Here is a 19,418-nt window from a genome sequence, read left to right on the forward strand (position 1 = left end):
AGACTTTCTGCTATCATTAATTCAATCTGTTACGACCAAAATCTCAGAGACACATTAAAAAAAAAAGTTTTACTTAAAATAGTGAGTTAAGGGGACTGTGTCGAGCATATAAATGTCCAAGTAGCGACCAAACACGAACTGCTTAAGAAAAAGATCAGGTTGATCTACAGTTTACGTTGGCTTCAGATGTTTTTGATGAGGGTTATTTGTTTATACTTTGATGGAAAAGTTGATTTGGAATATTAAATTATATCGCTTTCAAATGCTGCTTAACGATGGTAATTACTGATGGGCAATCATCAAAAGATTCAGTGAATTGGCTTGGATGAATAGTTACACATTTTGGTTGTGAGGGTGCTTTTACTCTAAACTCCTGGTTTCCTGGCACTTATAACATTTTCTTTTTTAAATTTACCATTTGGACTTTTGTGTCTCATACTTTTTCTCTACGCAAAGGTAAATTTTGTGTTTTTTTTTTCATTTCCCCTTTCCCAATAACAACAATACTTTGCATTTGTATAGCTCCTACCAGTCCCCAGGTCAAAAAACTGGACCTTTCCACAGACAGACTTGGAGTAGCTAGGGACATTCCATATATGATGTCAGCACCAAATTCTGAGCATAAAATGGTTTGCCTCTGTGTGAAATGTATAGTCTTGCAGAGATCTGACCTTCCTTCAGCCACCGATTATATTGAAAAGCGGCGTTGCATGCTTTTCGGCCATGTCACCAGGACGGACAAAAACACCCCAGCTCACCATTCTCTCAAACTCTCCATCAACGTGTGAAGGTCTGACCCTACCTGATGCTGCCCAGGAGGCTTCCCCAGAGATGGAAGGATTCGCTGGATTGAGCCAGATCTAGGAACCTCACTACACGATGCCTGGTGTGACACCAACAAACATGGTCACTCTGGCTGGTGCCATGGTCCTCAGTAGGCTATGTGTTTCATTATGATGATTCCACCTTCTGATCTCAAAAGGATTTACCAATATTAATTAAGCAAGGCTCAGAACAGCCCTGGGAGTTAGGCATTAAGGTTAAGCACAAATTGTCTTCATTTTACAGATTAATGAAGTAAAGGCAGAGAAGTAAGCGACTTGCCCAATTTCATCCCGCAAGTCAGTGTGAGAACTAGAACCCACGCCTTCTGCCTCCCCATCTCATCTATTACATGACACCATCTCCCAAACTTACACTCTCATTAATAGTAAGGATTTTTCTCTTTTAACTCCAAATTTTTGAAAACATTTGCAGGTATGTTTTATTTGATGTATGAAGGCCCAACAGTAAGGATTATTAATTATGCATGTTTGTACAGTGCTTAGCATAATGGGGGCACAACTTGGTTGAATCCTCTAAGAGCTACCACAATATAAATATCAAATAGATAGTAATAATAATCAGCATAATTCTAACTATAATTCCCTTTTGGCTCAGCCATGCCCAGATTTCTTTACCATCCAGGCTATCAGCAAGCCCTATTTGCTCAAACTTTGTGAGTAAGCTACTTGAATAGGTTTAGTATTTGGGAATCAGGGAAGAAAAAGTAGAGATGGTTCCTGTTTGGGTTTTTTTCTTTTTGGTAGTTTTGAAAACATTTGCATACAGATATAATTTCATGCCAGTGCTCCCAGAGATAGGAATGGGTGCACACTATAAAAGAAAGAAGCAGTCAACATCCCATGGAGTGCTTGTAAAACTTTCTCCAATATTTCAGCGAGCTGAAAAACAAAATTTGTAACAACAGAATTTGTAACAACGGCAAATCTGGCTACTGGCAACAGAAAGATCTAACATTATTACAAGCAAAATAGTATCACCTGGGGTGCTGTTAGACACAAAACAGGGGATTATGAATTCAATGGGTTGTATAATTTAACTCACATTTGAAATACATGATGTATAAGTAGAACCCTGTCTATGACAAGAAATTATGTTTTTCTCCCCTTCCTCTCTCTCATACACAGTCTCTCACTTGCTCTTTATTCCCCCCACCCCCATTGTTATTTATTGAAGGGGATTACACTCCTCCCACAACTGCATGCTTCACAACAAAAATCCTAACCATTTACAAATGTAGGCTGAGTATGCTGGCAACAAAGAGGAAATGTACATTATCACCAGAGTGGCAACAAATAAATGCTTTTGCCAAATTCTAAGTCTTCCACCCTATGCAACACTACAGAGACCATCCTTCTGCTTGATTTATGCGATGTTAGCCACAGAATTACTTAGCAAAATCAGTTTGGCTTGATGTAAGTTTCCCCCTCTGCTGAGGGAGGGGGAAAAGTAAGCCCTGAGAAAAGAGGATATTAATTTAGGAATAGTTGAGCTAACATTGACTTATCAAAATATAGCTGCGGACATAAATCAATTCTACTGCCTGGACAAAGATAAATCAGTAGAGCCCAGAAAAAACATTATTGATTCTGTGCCTATCACTCAAAGGCTCTTCATTTGATTCCTTAGCCATCTGTTTAATTGAAATGATAATTCTGATAACTTCTGGTAGGCCCTGCGTATGTTGTCTTTGATACAATGTTATTCAATCAAATACAGATGGCGCTTGACCTGCTGTCAGTGAGAGGCCTAAATGTGTTATCCACGTGGATTAGGTTTAGCCTGATACATTTTGTATTATACAAGATGCTTCTGTCTAAACCTCTCCGTACATGACCTTTAGCGGGTGAATCTTTTGCTCAAATCCTCCCTTAGTTTCAGTAATTTTTTTAGTGGAGTGTCTTCAGCCCATTAATACCCAAAGAGTCAAACCAAACAGTTAAGCAATTTTTGTCATCCACCCTTCAAACATATTCCTACCTTAATTTTTGCATGTGGATTTAATCATTTGCTCCTCACGTTGAAATTGTAACTGTCTCTAATGATTTAGAGGGTGCTGGAGATACTGTGGAACATATCTCATTTCAATAGAACCACACCAGCTGCACTGTGATTTGATTATTCGTGATCTAAATGATATGAAAATCAGTTGTCACCTCTATTTAAGCATACATATGGGAGGGTTGCTGTATTCTTTCTTTAAATGTGTAGCAGGACACCAAGCATAGATAAGGGAGGGAAGCTGTGGAAGATTCTATGAAGCTGCTCCACAGTAGCAAACAGAGCAGCTATAGAGATAAACTGTATTCCTCACTCTAATAAATTCCTTGTTCAGTGCAAGAAGAAAGTGACTGATTCTTTCTTATTGTTACGTGATTACATATACTTGTTTATATCGCTCACTCAAAAAGAAAAATTAGAAAAATTGCTTACAGACAGAACAACTCGTCCTCTATAGAATCCCCTCTCTTATCCCCTCACCTGCAACCTTCTGTACAGACTCATAGACATTAAGGCAAGAAGGGACCATCATGATCATCTAGTTCTATTCTGGCCTCCTGCACATTGCAGGCCACAGAACCTCATCCACCCACGGCTGTAGTAGACCCCTAACCCCTGACTGAGTTAATGATTTAAAGACTTCATGTTACAAAGAATCCACCATTTACACTATCTTAAACCTGCAATTGACCCGTGCCCTGTGCTGCAGAGGCAGGCAAAAAGCCCCCAAAGTCTCTGCCAATCTGACCCGAGGGAAAATTCCTCTCGACCCCAAATATGGCAATCAGTTAGACCCTGAACATGTGGACAAGACTCACCAGCCAGACACCTGGGAAAGAATACTCTGTTGTAACTCAGTGTATGGCAAGTTATACCCTACAATACTGCAAGAAACGAATCTGGAATATTACTCACCTCCTCTCTAACCCTATAATTAAATAGGAGTAAGTAGCAGAACGGAGATGCGGCATCTGAATTGGTGACATTAACTGCAAATTGTCAGTCTTGGTGTCTGGCTACTATGCATACCAAAAAACACTCATAGATATGAAACAATTACACCGGTGTAACGACGTTAAAAGCAATCAGACACAGTTTATACTGGAGACCATGGGAAACAAATGTCTAATAAAAAGTAAAACATAACTAATAGATTAAATTCTATCAGTTATACAATTTCTTCTAGTAGCAGCAATTGTAAATTTGTTTCACCCCCCCCCTTTTGAGATATAGAAGGACTTTAATAAACATTAAGCACAAAGTAGCAGATCATGTACAAGGAGGACCTCTGGTAGCGTGAATAAGGGATGAAGTCTGCCTTATTTCCAGTGAATGAACTTTGCCTGTTTTCTTCTTAGGTCGTGTCCTAATACAAAACAATTTATAACTGAACCACTTCTATAGCAAAAGGAATGACCCACATCATCTAAATGATTGGAATATATGTTCAAATACACTAGAGCAGTTGAAAATATTACTGCAGAAGGTGGATGTGGATATCAGAGCTCCACCTCCTACCTGATCCTCTCTCCCCTCTTTGGAATAGCATACACACACAGGTAATAGGGCGGGAGCAGTCCATGTGCACACCAGGGATTGCAATTCGGCTGGGGCTTTATATAAGCTGTGAGAGGAGAGGATGAAGTCCTTGCATGCTCCCTCTATTCCTCCCACCTATGTAAGGCAAAATCTGGCCTTGTGTTAGTGTTTTTTGGACAGGAGTTGGTGAGGGGGATTGTATTTTGTTTTGAGAAAGAGCGGTCTTGGCATTTCTGCAGGGCTTATAACCAGTCCTGAAGCTAATTGTCTGATCTAGTGGGGCAAACGTTTCTATGATATTGTCCTTTGGAGAGTACAATGTCGCTGTAAGAAAAATGAGAAAATATAATTTCTGCATCCACCCTACATTTTTATAACATTTCCTTTGAGGTGTTAAATGTTTCATACATCCAGGGAAGAATTTTGTTTATAGATGCAGGGAATGAAAAAATCTACCCACACTTTTATCCTCATATTCCATGTTTGGAATTTAAATAACAACTAACATTTGAGTTTATAAGGCTGGGCCTGTGCACCAATAAATTTCACAGCTCGAGGGTAAATGTTAATTTAGCATGAGAGCGTGAGCCATGTGTAATACAGTTACTTCCTATTAACATCAATTAATATGCTATTTACAAGTAACGCATTTTATTTATAGTGCTAAAATAACTAAATCAAGTAATCTAAAGAGGCATTTGGGGAGAAAACGCATGCACACACGTGCACACCCTGCCCCGAAGTTCTTTGCCTTCAGTCTTATTTTCTAAATTTTTGTGATGATAAAGCAACTAAAAAGAGGATATTTTTTATCCAAATACAAACCTTGCAACCTGTCTGTTACTGATAAATTTTATGATTTTTATTGATAACTTTCATAGTTTGTCAGGGAATTAAATATCCTAAAAGAGGGATGGGGAATACTGTATATAATCTGTATTCTGAATGAATACCACTGTGTTAAATACCATCCTTCTCAGCTCTCTTCGGTAGAGAAAATTCAATTTGAAAAGCAAATACAGAGGGAGATAGTGACAAAAATCTTGCCTGGAATGCAGACTATAACAATATCCAATTAAAACCAATGACTATTATGCAATTGGAGGATGCAAGCCCAGCAAAAGACAGTTTGTACAACAAACATATTGATAAATAATTTTCCATGTAGATTTACTTTTTTCTTTAGCTATTGATTACCATTACAGAGCAGAGAATATTGACATGTGCATGAAACCATAACAGGTTGAAATCAAGTTTCAGATAGAGTATCTCTGGTTGGTCTCTGTGTTTAGAATTAAATGGGAATGGCTGAGCTTCTGAAATAGACACTATGACCAGCTCCACCACAGACCTGTCAAGGTTGACTAATCATCCAAAACATCATTCCCCTATAATCTCACTGAGAAGCAGTGACAATGCAAGACTTCAATCCTTTAAGGGGATTTACCTCCCAGCCAGGTTCTGCTGATTAGAAGCTCTCTGCACCATCCATGTTTCACACACAACAAAACAAAATCAGAGTAGAGACTTTAATCAAACCATCTGACTGGCAGGGTGTGAGGAGCAGAGTAGAAAGCTTTCTGGACTAAATGGGATAAAACTTTGTCTCCTCATGACAAAGTTCTGAACCCTGTTTTAGTCTCCTCATGCCCAATGATAGAGAAGAGCTTTTCATCCCTTTGCAGGTAAAAGAATCTAAATTGAAATAACAATTCACAAAGGGCAGGTGTTCTTTGTTCCAGTGTCACCTAATTATCTATACGTTTATTTGCAGGGGTTATTTTTTTATTTCAGTATATTATCTCAACAACAGGAGCCATAAAAGATTAATCCATTCAATAACTAGACAGTACTCCTTTTTTCTTCTGAGTTTACAGAGGCTGTATGATGTGATATTCTCACATAAATACAAATATTTACAGTGTGCTTACTCATGAAAATGGAACCTCTTTAGTTTTACTATGCCGAAGCAGTCACACATGGAGACAAATTCCATTCTCAGTCACTCTGGCTTAAATAGAAAGTAACTTCACTGAAGTCAGTAGGGTTACTCCCAACTGACAACAGAATTTGACCTATACTATTTAATTCAAGGCTATAAAAATATAGAGTCACATTTTGCCCTAATTTATAAGCCATGCAATTCCCTCTCTTCCAAAGGAGTCAACAGGGTTGACAGGACATGAATCCAGGAAAAACTAGGCCCTTACACATTTTTAACAAATCAATAGACTTTTGCTACATTTGGTGCAACTTGGATATAAATACAAATAAATGAGCTATAAGCTAGGTCCCTGACCCTTTTCACATCAGCTTATGGAAACATGAGCAGAACTAGTCCAAAAAAAAAATCAGTTATAATTTTGAGAAATAATGAAAAAATTAGTTCCCCCCCCGCAATTTTTCATTAACATTTGGGGTTTAAAAAAATAAACCAAAATCGATTTTTAAACATATTTTTGTAAAAATTGTATAGTTTGGGGGAATCTTGGGTTTTCAAAAGCCCAAAACTGAGTTTTGTCAACCACAATATTTTCCGGTTTTTATATAAAAGTTCATTTTTCATCAAAGGGCTGTACATTTTTCCATGAAAAAATTCAAACAAAAAGCCACTTTTTATTGAAATGTGTTTTGTCCATATGTGAGAGGTGTTCTTTGTAGTTTAAGACATATGATAGGATACCATGTTATGTAACCAAGAAATGCCATAATGGAACTTGAGCCTATTAAATGAGGATCCCTCGGCCCCTATTGATAGAATATCAGGAAAACGTGGTTAGGACTTGGCTTCTGTTGCACATTCTAGACTCCGCTTAACAGAGCTGCAGCTCAGGTGATTACATTCTACATACTCACATTCCTGCAGTAATTTCAGATGGAATTCACTTCCGAGCGTAATTTTTTTTTTATTTCTCACAGGACTGTTGAGAAGTAGCCAGGAGCAGACCAGCAACCAACCCTGACCCACTCACAATTCAGTCATTGACTGACCCCATGATCTGGGGCATAATCTATACCAGCCGTACACATGGTACAGATTACCTCCTCCCTCAACACTAGCACAGCTCTTCTGGTCACATCTCTACCCCCTCCCTTCCCACACAGGTGGGCAGGGGAGTAGCAGACCCAGGGAGACTGCTCATCTCCCTGCATAGATGAGCAAAGACAGTGGTTTGCTGCCATCCCAGCTCCCTCTCAATTAAACATTTCTACCTTCTCCCTTGAACAACCATTTTGTTTGACTCTGCACCATACTTTTCACTTACCATATGTTCTGTTTTTACATTGACAGACAGGAAGCTGGGGTATTGCACCGTTAACATTGGGACACCTGCATGATGTGATCAAAGAGACAAATAAAAAGGTAAGTGTTCTAGGTAAGACACATCCATTCATTTTAATTTGTAATAAGGATTCATAAAACCCTCCATACCATTTCTATATCAGTGTAATAGGTGTAGAAGTTGTATTAAGCTCCTGAGTTAAAGATACGGGCATCTAAAACTACTGGTCTCATATTGGTTTCATATGGTGGGTCATACTATTTAAACAGAAGCCTGTTGGTCTAATCTGGGTTCACAATGATTTTTAGAAGTTTCGTAACCTCTGGCTAACCCTATATCCACATGACTCAGAGAGTTTACAGTCCTACTTAGGAATTAGACATTCATTTATTCAAGTCCTAGGATTTAGAAGTTTTCTTATTGAAAGGAAAAAACAATGAAAGTACAAATTACACAAGGAGCATTTGAAGACATTTCTCCCATTTCAGTAAGACTGTTTTGTGATATGAAGATTTCTGGGTCTACAGAAGAGACATTCAGTTTTGTGCCTAAGCAATCTAAATGTGTAACAGCTGTCTAATATAAAAACAGATTCAAAAATATTTTCAGGAATAAGTGTGGCAAGTTTGTTTAACTGTTTTTCCTGGAGTGATCAGTTGTTTGTGATTATTTGAATTTTATGCTGATACGCATTTGGAAAAAAATGTTTCTAAATCAGTTTAGAACAAGCAATTACTCTTCTAAAAATTCCTTCTGGGCATGACTGACTCATTATTTGCTATTTATTTATACAGGATCGTTCCTTATTCTCCCATTTAAAAAAAGTTTTACTCCTCCAATCAGAGAAAAGAAGCAATGATTTGTAACTTTGGTGTGTAAAGTATAGTGACGAACCAGAAGAGAAGAATCATCCTGGGAATATGCACTGCACTAGGACTCAGAGAAGTTGGCTCAGTTCCTGCCTCTGCCACAGACCTTTGCCAACTCTCCCAGTTACTCAACTCTCGCTCTATAAATCGGGGACCATATCTTAACTAAGCGTTTCTCCAGTAAATAGTAGGGCCTCTGTCTCAGTCTGGGGCCTCTAGATGTTATAATAATACAAACAGTAAGGTAAAATGAACAATTTACTAAGTCATAGGCTAAAACTTGTTTTAATAAAAAGTGATGAGTATTTATAAACAGCAAATTTAATAGTAGCAATCAAGATCAGTTTGTGAATGATTTGCCAACTAAAAATGGGCTACATTCATTGGATGATTTATACAAAATGTGTAATTCAATCAGATCCATGCAAGACCACACTAACCATCTTAGGGATAGAGGACACTCACCACATGATACAAGTCAACTGTCAAATGTTTTTCAACCCTTGACATCTAAAACCTTTAAAAACCTCTTTGAACACATCATCTTGTGCCACTCTCCTTCATGTCGATGAAATGTGTCATTTGTCTGTACGTCTGATCGTTCCTCTTTCAAAATAAATCATTGAGTAAAAAAGTATATATATTTTTTAAAGCCACATTTCATATAAGCAACTTGCTTTACCTTCACTGTACTGTCAGACTGTTTTACTCATGTTTCACTCTGTTGATCTCATTAAGCACATTGTCGCTTAAGGGAGCTCTAGGAGTCCTGCTGCAGCTTTATTCACTAGTCACACTCTTCTGGGGGAAAAACCACAAGGGGAAAACATGCTCAATTTTAGCCTCTCTCTCTCTACTTCATGACATTATGTTTCCATGATATTGTCACATTATCCCTCAGGATTACAGCTTTCCATAAGGAATTCAGAATTAAACTCGCTGCTTGTTTCATGTACATTACTTTTTTAAATTTAATTTTACAGTTCATAGAAAGGATTAAGGGTACTTCATCCCTTATACAGAAGAACCTAGGAAGCTCAATGAGTTGTGCCTCTCACAGGTTCCTGGAGATCTGCCACACAGCTCAGGGTTTGTTGCTGTCTCCCTGTAGGACTGAACGTCCACAGATGGCTGAGACTTTTGCCCTGGTAGACAGTGTCACACAGAGAGGGTATTTAATTTCCCTTCCTAATGCACACAGCCCCAGTACCACATTGTGCCTTAGGTCAGACTTCTGTGAGAATGGGGAAGCAAGTTATGTGTTCTCATCTGCTGACCGGTAAGATGCAATGTATAGACATTCCAGTGGTGTTTGGTCGGAATTGTTCCACATTATGGAATACTTTTGTTCTGCATTTTTCTTTTAAGACATTCTAGGAAATTCCACTGAAACATTTGTTAAAAGATTTTCAGGGTTGTATGGCTAAGGGCCCAAACAACAGTCAATTATAAAGGTAAAGCTGCACACACGCAACTTTAACTCTCCCCCATTTGCTATGGCCCTTTCTTTAATTCTGTGATCATATACCATATTTCAAATAATACAGTGTAATGTCATACTTTTTCCTATACTCTTGGATGCAAGCATGGCATCTTGTAGGACTGGCAACTACGATGCATACATCAGGCAAAAAGGAATCCATTAAATCATGTATATGAAGGGAACATAGAAAACTATTCTTATACAACATAGCACAGATTAAGAATAACAAAAAGGAGTATTGTTGAAATTGGCTGGCATTTGTCAGCCACCTAAATTTGAGGCTAAGTTAGCTCCTTTGTTAACAGCCCAATCACCCAATTTCAAATCAGGCTGTGCTGTGCTTCTAGCTGAAAATAAATTAGACATTTTTAAGTTAATAAAACATATCCTGGACCATTATGATAATGTATGTGATGAAAGAATTCAAGACACGATATGTATATAAGGTTGTAAAAACTTGACATTATATTCTATTGTATTTAATTTGGTCATTTCTTAATGTTTGAGAATTTAACAGGGTTTTTTTCATGGACATTTTATTTACTTTGTGCCCAGATAGTATCTGACCCTTGTGTTGTAGGCATGTGGGCGGTTGGGAGAGGTGGGAGGGAGGGAAACAGTGAGGTGAGGTGAAAAACAAAACTCACGGCCCAGGGGGAGGCCACCTTTGTACCCTCCCAATTCTGACTGTTTCAGGGGACAGAGTGCTCATGGCATAATTTAGACAGACCTGTTATGGAAGCCTCTTGGGGCTGCCCTAGGGACAGCAGCACTGCTCAGACTCCTCGCCGGGCTAGGTGCTGCAGCCCTGCCCCGATGCACTCCTTTCACCCACAGCCCCATGCGCTACATCAGGGCTCATGAGGGGTCCCTGTGCTGCAGAAATTCTCCCTAGCTGGAACCAGGGATTTTAGGACTGCTATGCTGTTCCAATCCTTTTACCCAACATAAACAATCCAGAATTTCACTTGTGGGAGTGTGCTAGGAGGCCCAAATGCAAATAATTGCTCCTTCTAGCACTCCAATGGGAGCAAACCTCCCTCAAAAGAGCAGTGAGCATGTAAGGCCATTGCTCTTCTGGTTGTACACTGAGAGGAGAGCTGTGATGTTTTGGGGTTCAACTTAGGCCAATAAGGGATGGTGTTACCACCTACCCTGCAACTCTGGGTGCCTTAAATGCTATGCTGCTGTGGCTCTCAGTCCGGACACCAACAGCCTGCATACAAGCAGGCAAGTCATACCCTGGCTTTCACCGCCTAGTTGCTTTTTGTAAAGTGACCCCAGCACCACCTCTACCAGTCTTGAGTTTCCCCAAAACCATCTGCCTCTGCAGCATTCAGCCCTCTCCTGGAACACTCACAGAAGTTAAGTTTGGCACTCCTTTACTATAAGGAATCATTAATATAATATAGGTGTTTGACAAATCACTTATTTCACTCTCAGCATGGAACTGGTTTATAGTAAAACAAGTTTACTAATGAAAAAGCATAGGTTTTAGTGACACCAATTACAAGAAGTAAGGACGGAAATGGTTCAAACAAACAAAAGTAAAAATATGCTTCTAAAACTAAACCTTAACTTCAGCAACTTACAAACTTTGCCTAATCAGGTTTCTCACCTATAATCAATTGAGAGAGATTTCAACCCCCTTGACTGAAGACACAATTTTCTGGGATTTCAAGAGCTCTGGTCTCCTTGAATCCCCGAAGTGATGGGCAACTGTGATGGGGTGGCTGGCCCTCACTGTCAGACAAGCCCTCGGGAGGCTGTGCCAGAGGCAGCCAATGAGAAAAGGGCTGAGAGGAGCAGCCAATCATGGCCCAGAAGATTCACATAAGAACGGCTTCAGGGCAGAGCAGAGGTCAGTAGCTGACTGGAGCCTGAGGGGAGAAGATCAGGCTCCTAGCAGGAGGAAGGAGCACCAGCACCTAGGACAGAGCAGTGCTGCACACAGGGACCAAGGAAACCAGAGAGAGCTCCTGGCTGGCTGCTAGGGCCTGCAGGCTTAGGCCATGAGGTAAGGGCAGAAGACGGTGCTGGAGCTGGCCCTGGGACAATGAACAGCAGTTACCACTGCGAGAGTGGCTGGACAAAGATTGCAGATCCCCCAGAAGCGGGGAACACAGAGTGTGGCACAGCTGGAGGAGAGTGTCACTGAAGAGGATGCCACAGTCCTGAGAGTGATATGGATCCTGGAACAAACATGATGGTGGCAAGGCACCACCAGTGGAGGGCGCCCTGGTGAACAGAGCTAATTCCCATGACAGCCAGCAGGAAGTGCCCCAGCAGTGAGTCCCGCTCCATCACAGCAACTCAAATGTCTTTTTGCCTGACTTGTATCACCCGAAAGTTTCAAAAGCCAGGAAGGCTTCCTGCTGTTCTTCCCTTTCCATGGACTTCCCATCCTCCTGCTGATTCATATGTAAATAGGCTTCTATTGTTTTGATTTCACACTGCTTAATCTACATTGGAGACAAGTAGATAGCTTCCTTCCCTCCTGTCTGGGAGAAAATCTATTTCTCCCTGGGTCTGATCACAGATTTTAAAGCATACTATCAGTACGTATCTATGATTCCTCATATAGTGTTAATACTTACATTTTATAATGACCTTCATCACCAGTGTGTCACATGGTTTCACAGGACCATACTCAATATGCTTTTATAATACAGTAATATTGTATATAACCAGCTGATTCAATTGTTTATCATTTCAGGTTCAGACCCCATAGGTAAGAGGCTATCTCCACCACTTGCTAATTTGATGACTTTGTTTACCTTGCATGTAAATGTACCTTCATTGCCTCTGCCAGACAACCAGGCTGGTCAGACAAACAAATACACATTATTTTGTTCAAGGTAGATTGTGTTTATACATTCTTTGCCAAGCACATTTTAAGAACACAGTTCTAGCACACGTCTATAGCTCTCCTTATACAATAATACGAATGATCAGTGAGTTATTAGTTTTCCAATGATATATGTCATGCCACCTTTTGGGGATATATCATGACCACAGTGTGTTAGGTGTAGCAAGTATGTCAGGCCTGACAAGAGATGCTGACACAGAGTAGTGAACCACCAATGGGCCTCTGTGTCACAAGAGCACATTCACTACCCTAGAAGATGGGACCATCATTTCTTCTCTTCTTATGCTCCCGGCAGCTCCCAGAGGGATTGTGCCTGAGGCATAGTCCCTCCTAGAGTGCCACCTGAGGCAGTGTGGCTATGCACTGCCATGCAACAATGACCAGTGCCTTCCAGGTGAAATCTGACCCACTTCATGTAGAGAGGGGAATATATGAGTAGGAATATATGATAGTGAGAACTAATGTTTACTACTCAGTTTGATGTTCATAACTACATTGTGTTATTCTTGTTTCAATGTATTTATAGTTGATTTAATGACGACCGTTAACTCTGAATCATTTTAATAAAAAAGAGATTTAAGAAACCATTGAAAAGCAGTGAAAATGGCAAGAGGAGACTTTCAGCAAATTTGCCCTGCAGCCTCCTCACATTACATCTAGGAAAAAACCTTTTTTTTCCCCAAGCTTTCGTGTGTTTCCTGATCTTTATTAAATATCCCCTTCCTCCGCCCCACCTCCCCCCCCCCAATTCCGCTCCTCCCAAAAAAATTCTGTTTGCAAAACTTTGCTTTTAGGTTTCATCAGCATTAGTCAAGGTTGATTATAGATTTTTTTCCGCTCCTAAGGAAAAAAAATGGAGAGAGAATTTCCTGCCTGTGCTTTAATGATATCACCATCCAAAAGCCTAAAGTATCAGAAAATACCTTAGAAAAGAAAAGAAAAATACTAACTTGTATGTATTTGTATTTTATTTTTTTTAAAAAGGAGTGTGTTAAGGATTTAATTGGTTGCTTGGATACAGTCCCATCCCGTGAGAACCCATAAAGTCAGTGTCAATCAAATGCTAGTAAGCAGAATGAATAAATCAATTTAGAATTTTAACGAAAATACATTGTCCGCAATGAGAAAATATGTTAGCCATCAGTACCTCTTCACTGTGGTTGAACAAGTATTCTCATGCTCACACTTGACTGAGGATTAAGGTGCTAATGGGCATGTCTGTTAAGCAAAATCATTGTTATAAAGTACCATGCTAAAGTGTATAATGCTCTTTGCTTTGATTTGTAGTGATTATCATTTAGCTGAGGGTGTAGCAAATGGACCTTGGTAATCAGGAGGTTAATCTTTCCCTTTCATTATGATCTGTGTGATGTGACAAGGAGGAATTTTATCATATTTTAAAAGACAACAAGGATTATGTGAATGACAGTTGTTTGACGGGCCTTGAGGAACCTATTTATCCCACAAAGAGAACCAACATTCCTAAAAGCTGTTACGCCTACATATCTATCACTACGAGTGGCTCAATACGCCATGTAGCACTTAGAAGGAGCCTTAGGTGAAGTAAAAGGAGGAGGAAAATGTGACTGCTAATACTGTGGCTCAGACAAAACTTATCAAGGACAATTTTGTGTCACTCCCGTCAGTTTAACCAGCTGTTAGACTGAAATGTAATGAAATCTGAAACTCTTGATCCAGCTGGTGGCAAATACCATTAAATAAGCTAGCAAAAAATGCTACATTTTAGTGTAAGGTATTTACAATTTTCATCGTCACCTGTACAGAATGATTTGTGCCACATTGGTTTTACACTGGAATAATTCCAGTATTTTCAATGGATTTACTTCCAATTTACACTGGTGGAAGTGAGATCAGAATCAGTCTCTTTGCTCACCAAAGACCCATTACATGACAAACACTGAAATGGCTTGCAAAAGTGTGTTCTGTGCCTCACAACTCGTACAGTTTCCCTTATTATCACTAGAGGTCTTCAAGGGTATAGGCCTGATACAGGATGAAAATACCAAAATTATCAGTCAGGATGAAGAAAATGAAGAAGTATTCAATAAATATTTCTGTTCTGTATTTGGAAAGAAGCTGACTGATGTATTGATATGTGACTGTGATAAGGAAATACTTTATATTCCACTGATGAACAGGGAAGATGTTAAAAAGCAACTATTAAAGTTTAATGTTTTCAAATTTTCAGGATTGAAAAACTTACACCCATGAGTATTATGAGAACTGGCAGAGGAGCCCTCTGAACCATCATTGTTTGTTTTAACAGTCTTTGAATGTGGGGGGAAGTTCCAGAGGACTTTAAAAAAAGCTAATTTTTTACCAATACATAAAAAAAGGTAACCAGGATGACACAGGTAAGTATAGGCTGGTTAGCCTGACATTGCATCCCATATCAGTCTTTCCATGATTTTGCCCTGGATCAAATCAGTAAAAAATTAAGGATGCTAATATAATGTCAATTAACATGGTTCTTGTCACACAAACTTCTTGTTTTCGTGGGAGATCATAAATTTGGATAATAAAATGTAACATATAATAAAGTTAGATCTCTAAGATATTTAAATTTGTTCCATATGATATTCTAATTTTAAAAAATGCTGTAAAATCAATGTAGCCCATATTTAAAGGATTAAAAACTGGTAGATCTCAAAGCGTAATTGCAAATGGAGAAAGAATCATCATCCAGTGGGGTGGTTCTAGTGAAGTCAAGAAGGAATCTATTCTTGTCCCTATACTATTCAATATTTTCATGAAAGAGCTGGAAGAAAATATAAGATTTACGAGTAAAATTTGCAGATGGACACAAATTGGTGGCTGATATATAGTGAAAGGTCAGTTATACAGGCCAATCTTCACTGCTTGGTATGGCAGGCTGATTTGAACAACATGCATTTTAAAATCCAATGCAGAGTCATACATCTTGGAACAAAGAATGTAGACACAGTTCTAAGATGGGGGACTGTAACCTGGAATGCAGTGACGCAAGTAATGGGGTCTGTGGTGAGCAAAGAGGAGGAAGGGGCATGGCGGATTCAAGCTCCACTATTTCCGATCCTCTGCTGGCATAAGTTTTGTTGCAATTTTAATTTCTGCCAGGGTAATGTAGGAACTGTCACTGGCTTTCTGCAGTCACTACTATTCACTAAGCGAGAGGTGGTGAATTGGAGCCCAGGTTTTTGTATGGTCATAAAATGCCCCTAAATGTCAGGTGTGATACCTAAATTAAGCATCGTTTTGGCTCAGTTTTGATGAGCATCCAAATGCTATTTATCCAAAGTTCATTCCAACTTCTGTTTTATAAATCTCTCAAGAACAAAATATGTCTTTGCCCCAATGATTTCTGGTGGTGCCAATCAAAAATAGTTCCTCTTATGCCATACACAGTGGTTGTTATTGTTAAGTGAATGGTTACTTAACTTTGCTGATGCAATTGTTTTCTATAATATATGTATATATAATTCCTACAGAAATATTCTAAAATACTACAACTTCCAATAGTGCTACTGCAGTTTTTTATACCATTACTGTACTATTTTTCTAATAGAGGATATCACGGTTGTTTCCTTATATTAGAATAGGAAATTACTTAAGTGTTCTATGCAATTTAGATTTTTATACCATGCCTCGTATACGTGAGCACCTTCAAGAGATGCATTAAGCAATAAGACTGGCCTCTGATGTATAAAGTGCCTTGTTGATTCTTTTCTCCCCCACAAAAGTATGGATTTTGTTTTGGTTTATAGTGCTATATGCTTTCATTTGTCAAGGCACAGTAGAAGATTTGTGCTCAGCATTGGAAAGTGGTAAGATTTGAGGTGGTTCCCCGCAGTGGGAGTGAGACCCCTAGTCTTGAACAAGCTACGAAAATTCTGTCCCCTACATAAATGGTTTTCACCCTTATGGTAGAATGATCTCAATTAGTAGTTAATCTCTGATATCAGGTAGTAGCTGTTGATAATTTGACATTTTAATGACCACAATAGTCAAAACCAGAAAGTGAAGAGGCATGTGGAAATGGGGGTTGGAGGGAACAACATAAAACCCCCAATCAAACTGAACGTTTAAAAAAATCCAATTTGATTTGAGGTCTGGGTCAGGGGTGGCTGTTGTTGGGGTTTTTTTGGTTGATTCTCATTTTAATTCAGATAGGTAACCCCTGTTCTGGCTGTTTTAGTAATTGTTTCCAAATGGTTCCTTTTTAGTTAAAAAAACAAAAAAAAAACCCACTTTTTATTTAGTTTGGGGGAAAGAAACAACCTTTGAGATTGGAGTGCTGTGCACATGTATTGTTATTTCCCTACACAAGCTATTCCGTTGCTCCCATTATTTTCTGTTGCTCTTGGTCTGCACGAAGCCCCACCGGGACAGAAAAAATCCAGATGAAAATGATGTGTGCAGTCCTTATGTTGGCTTATAAAACAAAATTAATTACAGGAAAAATTATGCTGTGACATTCTTTTTATATCAGATGCGGGAGTGACCTTTTGCTGTACATTTTCTTATGAGCAGCATTTGCTCGTTCTCTTTCGTATACTAAAACAGTGTTATAGTAGCATTTTGCTAGTGCCACGACACCATGCCTAAAGGTCTGTCAGTCTTTCCATTGTAAACCCAGTCTCGAGGGATTTATATTTGAGCTCTTTTTTTTCCAGTCATTTGTGCTTAAACGTGGTAGCCCACATGTAAATTTTCTTTAAAAAAAGGATTAACTGGTTGAGATATTTTCTGACTATTGAGTCCAAAAAAACCCAAAGTTTCAGGTAGTTGCAGTATTATTTTGTAGCCAGCCCATGATAGAACACTTAGGAGCTGCAATTTTAGAGGCTCTTAAACATCAGTGTGGACGCGTGCCTTTTGCTACTTACAGAACTACTTTATATAAAATAATATGAGCATGAACCAGAACTATGGACCCTAATACTCTTGAATTTTGAAAGTGTTCAGTTTCCTGGGCTGAACAAAATTGGTCAAAATGTGCAACTCAGGCCTAACTCTGCAACAGATCCGGACTGCAAGCAAGGATGCAACTACTTCCAAAACTTGGGGAAAGTACAGATCCAAGCGCAATGCTATCTATACAGATGTGCAGCAGAACCCCCTTATTACATCTAGTTTTCCTTGGCACAACAGCTTTACCCTAAGTGGGCATTCCTTTTCTAATAGGAATTGCACCATATTGAAATGATGTTACAATTTAAAGCAGCCCTGGCTGCCTTTGCTCAAGTGTACCATATGCTGTGTTGACATACCTGAGGATTCAGCCCAGAGAGTGTTTTTAGCATAAAAGACTTCTCAAAGCCCTCTGCAAAGTAATGATTAATTACTGGGGCTACAGTCACTACGAGCCAGAGCCTCAAAAGGTACCTATCTCCCACTGAAATCAAAGTCATTTTACACTCGCTAATAGTTCACACACAGCTTTGGACATCAGAAATTGTTTCTATTGTAAGAAACAATGTTAGCCAGGATACCAGGGCTACCCCCCACAGTTTTTGGTCCTCAGCTTCCAGAAGGGGCACTGAAATTCACATCCTAGCAGAAGAATGATTATAAAGAAATGCTCACTAAATAATACTTTGTGAATTCTAAGTGGCTTAACCATTACTACTAGCAACACAGTGTGCCAAATTTGTCTCCTTTACAAGCTCCAATTTTAGGCACCTAAAGAAGGGATTAGTGTTTTAAAAAGCACCCAGCACCAAGCAGCTGCCACTGAGAATGGAATCATGTAATTCAGCGGTTCCCAACTGGGGGTCTGTGGGCCCTTTCACTGAAACCCGGTGTTCTAGCCTGGGTGCCCACTGCACGGCTGAAGCAGGGAGTGGCACAGGGCTGAAACCCCAAGCTCCTTCCCCCCACACTGAAGCCAGGAATGTGGTGGGGGATGAAACCTTGACACAGACAGAAACTTTGAGCCCATGCGCAAGGTGAGGGGGCACAAGGGTGTTGCCCCCCCAAACTACAGTGCCTTACCCAGAGTGGGGCAGTTCCTTTCCCCCAGCCCCCTTGAACCCCACCTTCTGGACAGGTCCTAGGCGGGAAGCTGGAGCCAGGCAGTATGGGGCAGCTGCTTCTCTGGCTGGTGGTGCCATGGAGTGGGCAGCCGTGGCATTCCCCCGTCTGCTGCTGGTGCCCAGGGTTGCGGCTGCTCCTCAGCTCCAAGCCCCCTTTGACTGCTCACGCAACTGCTCAGAGCTGCTTGGGCAGCTCTGGGCCCAGCATAGCCCTCGCAGAGTAGCCACTGGCACACAGCCCCAGATAGGTGGGTGGCTGGCTGAGGTGAGTCAGGGGGTGGAGGTGGTGCTCCCTCCCTGGACTCCACTGTGCAGAGCTGGCCAAAGCCCTGCCATTACTTGCCCCCACCCCCCACCTTCTCCCAAATAGAAGTCAAACTACGCCTATGCCATGGGTGGCGGGTATCATAGGCTGGAGGAGGCTGAGCCTCCCCAAACAGCCAGGTGTGGCCCTGCTCTTCCCTGTACCATGGCCCCAGCTGGGACCAGCGTTGG

At 40.1% G+C, this 19,418-nt stretch overlaps 1 long non-coding RNA gene across 1 annotated transcript in view; it reads right to left on the minus strand.

Annotated features, from left to right (window-relative positions):
- Positions 1–1,435: 1,435 nt before the first annotated feature.
- LOC122461801 overlaps positions 1,436–19,418 on the minus strand; it is a 98,893-nt gene continuing 80,910 nt past the window's right edge. The window contains exons 2-5 of the long non-coding RNA XR_006283991.1: positions 9,219–9,337; positions 7,650–7,714; positions 2,824–2,972; positions 1,436–1,724 (exon numbers count right to left, since the gene is read on the minus strand). This is a non-coding gene — a long non-coding RNA (uncharacterized LOC122461801). The remainder of the gene's footprint in view (positions 1,725–2,823; positions 2,973–7,649; positions 7,715–9,218; positions 9,338–19,418) is intronic.

This window comes from Chelonia mydas, chromosome 9, assembly GCF_015237465.2.
Source record: "Chelonia mydas isolate rCheMyd1 chromosome 9, rCheMyd1.pri.v2, whole genome shotgun sequence".
Classification (NCBI taxonomy): Eukaryota; Metazoa; Chordata; order Testudines; family Cheloniidae; genus Chelonia; species Chelonia mydas.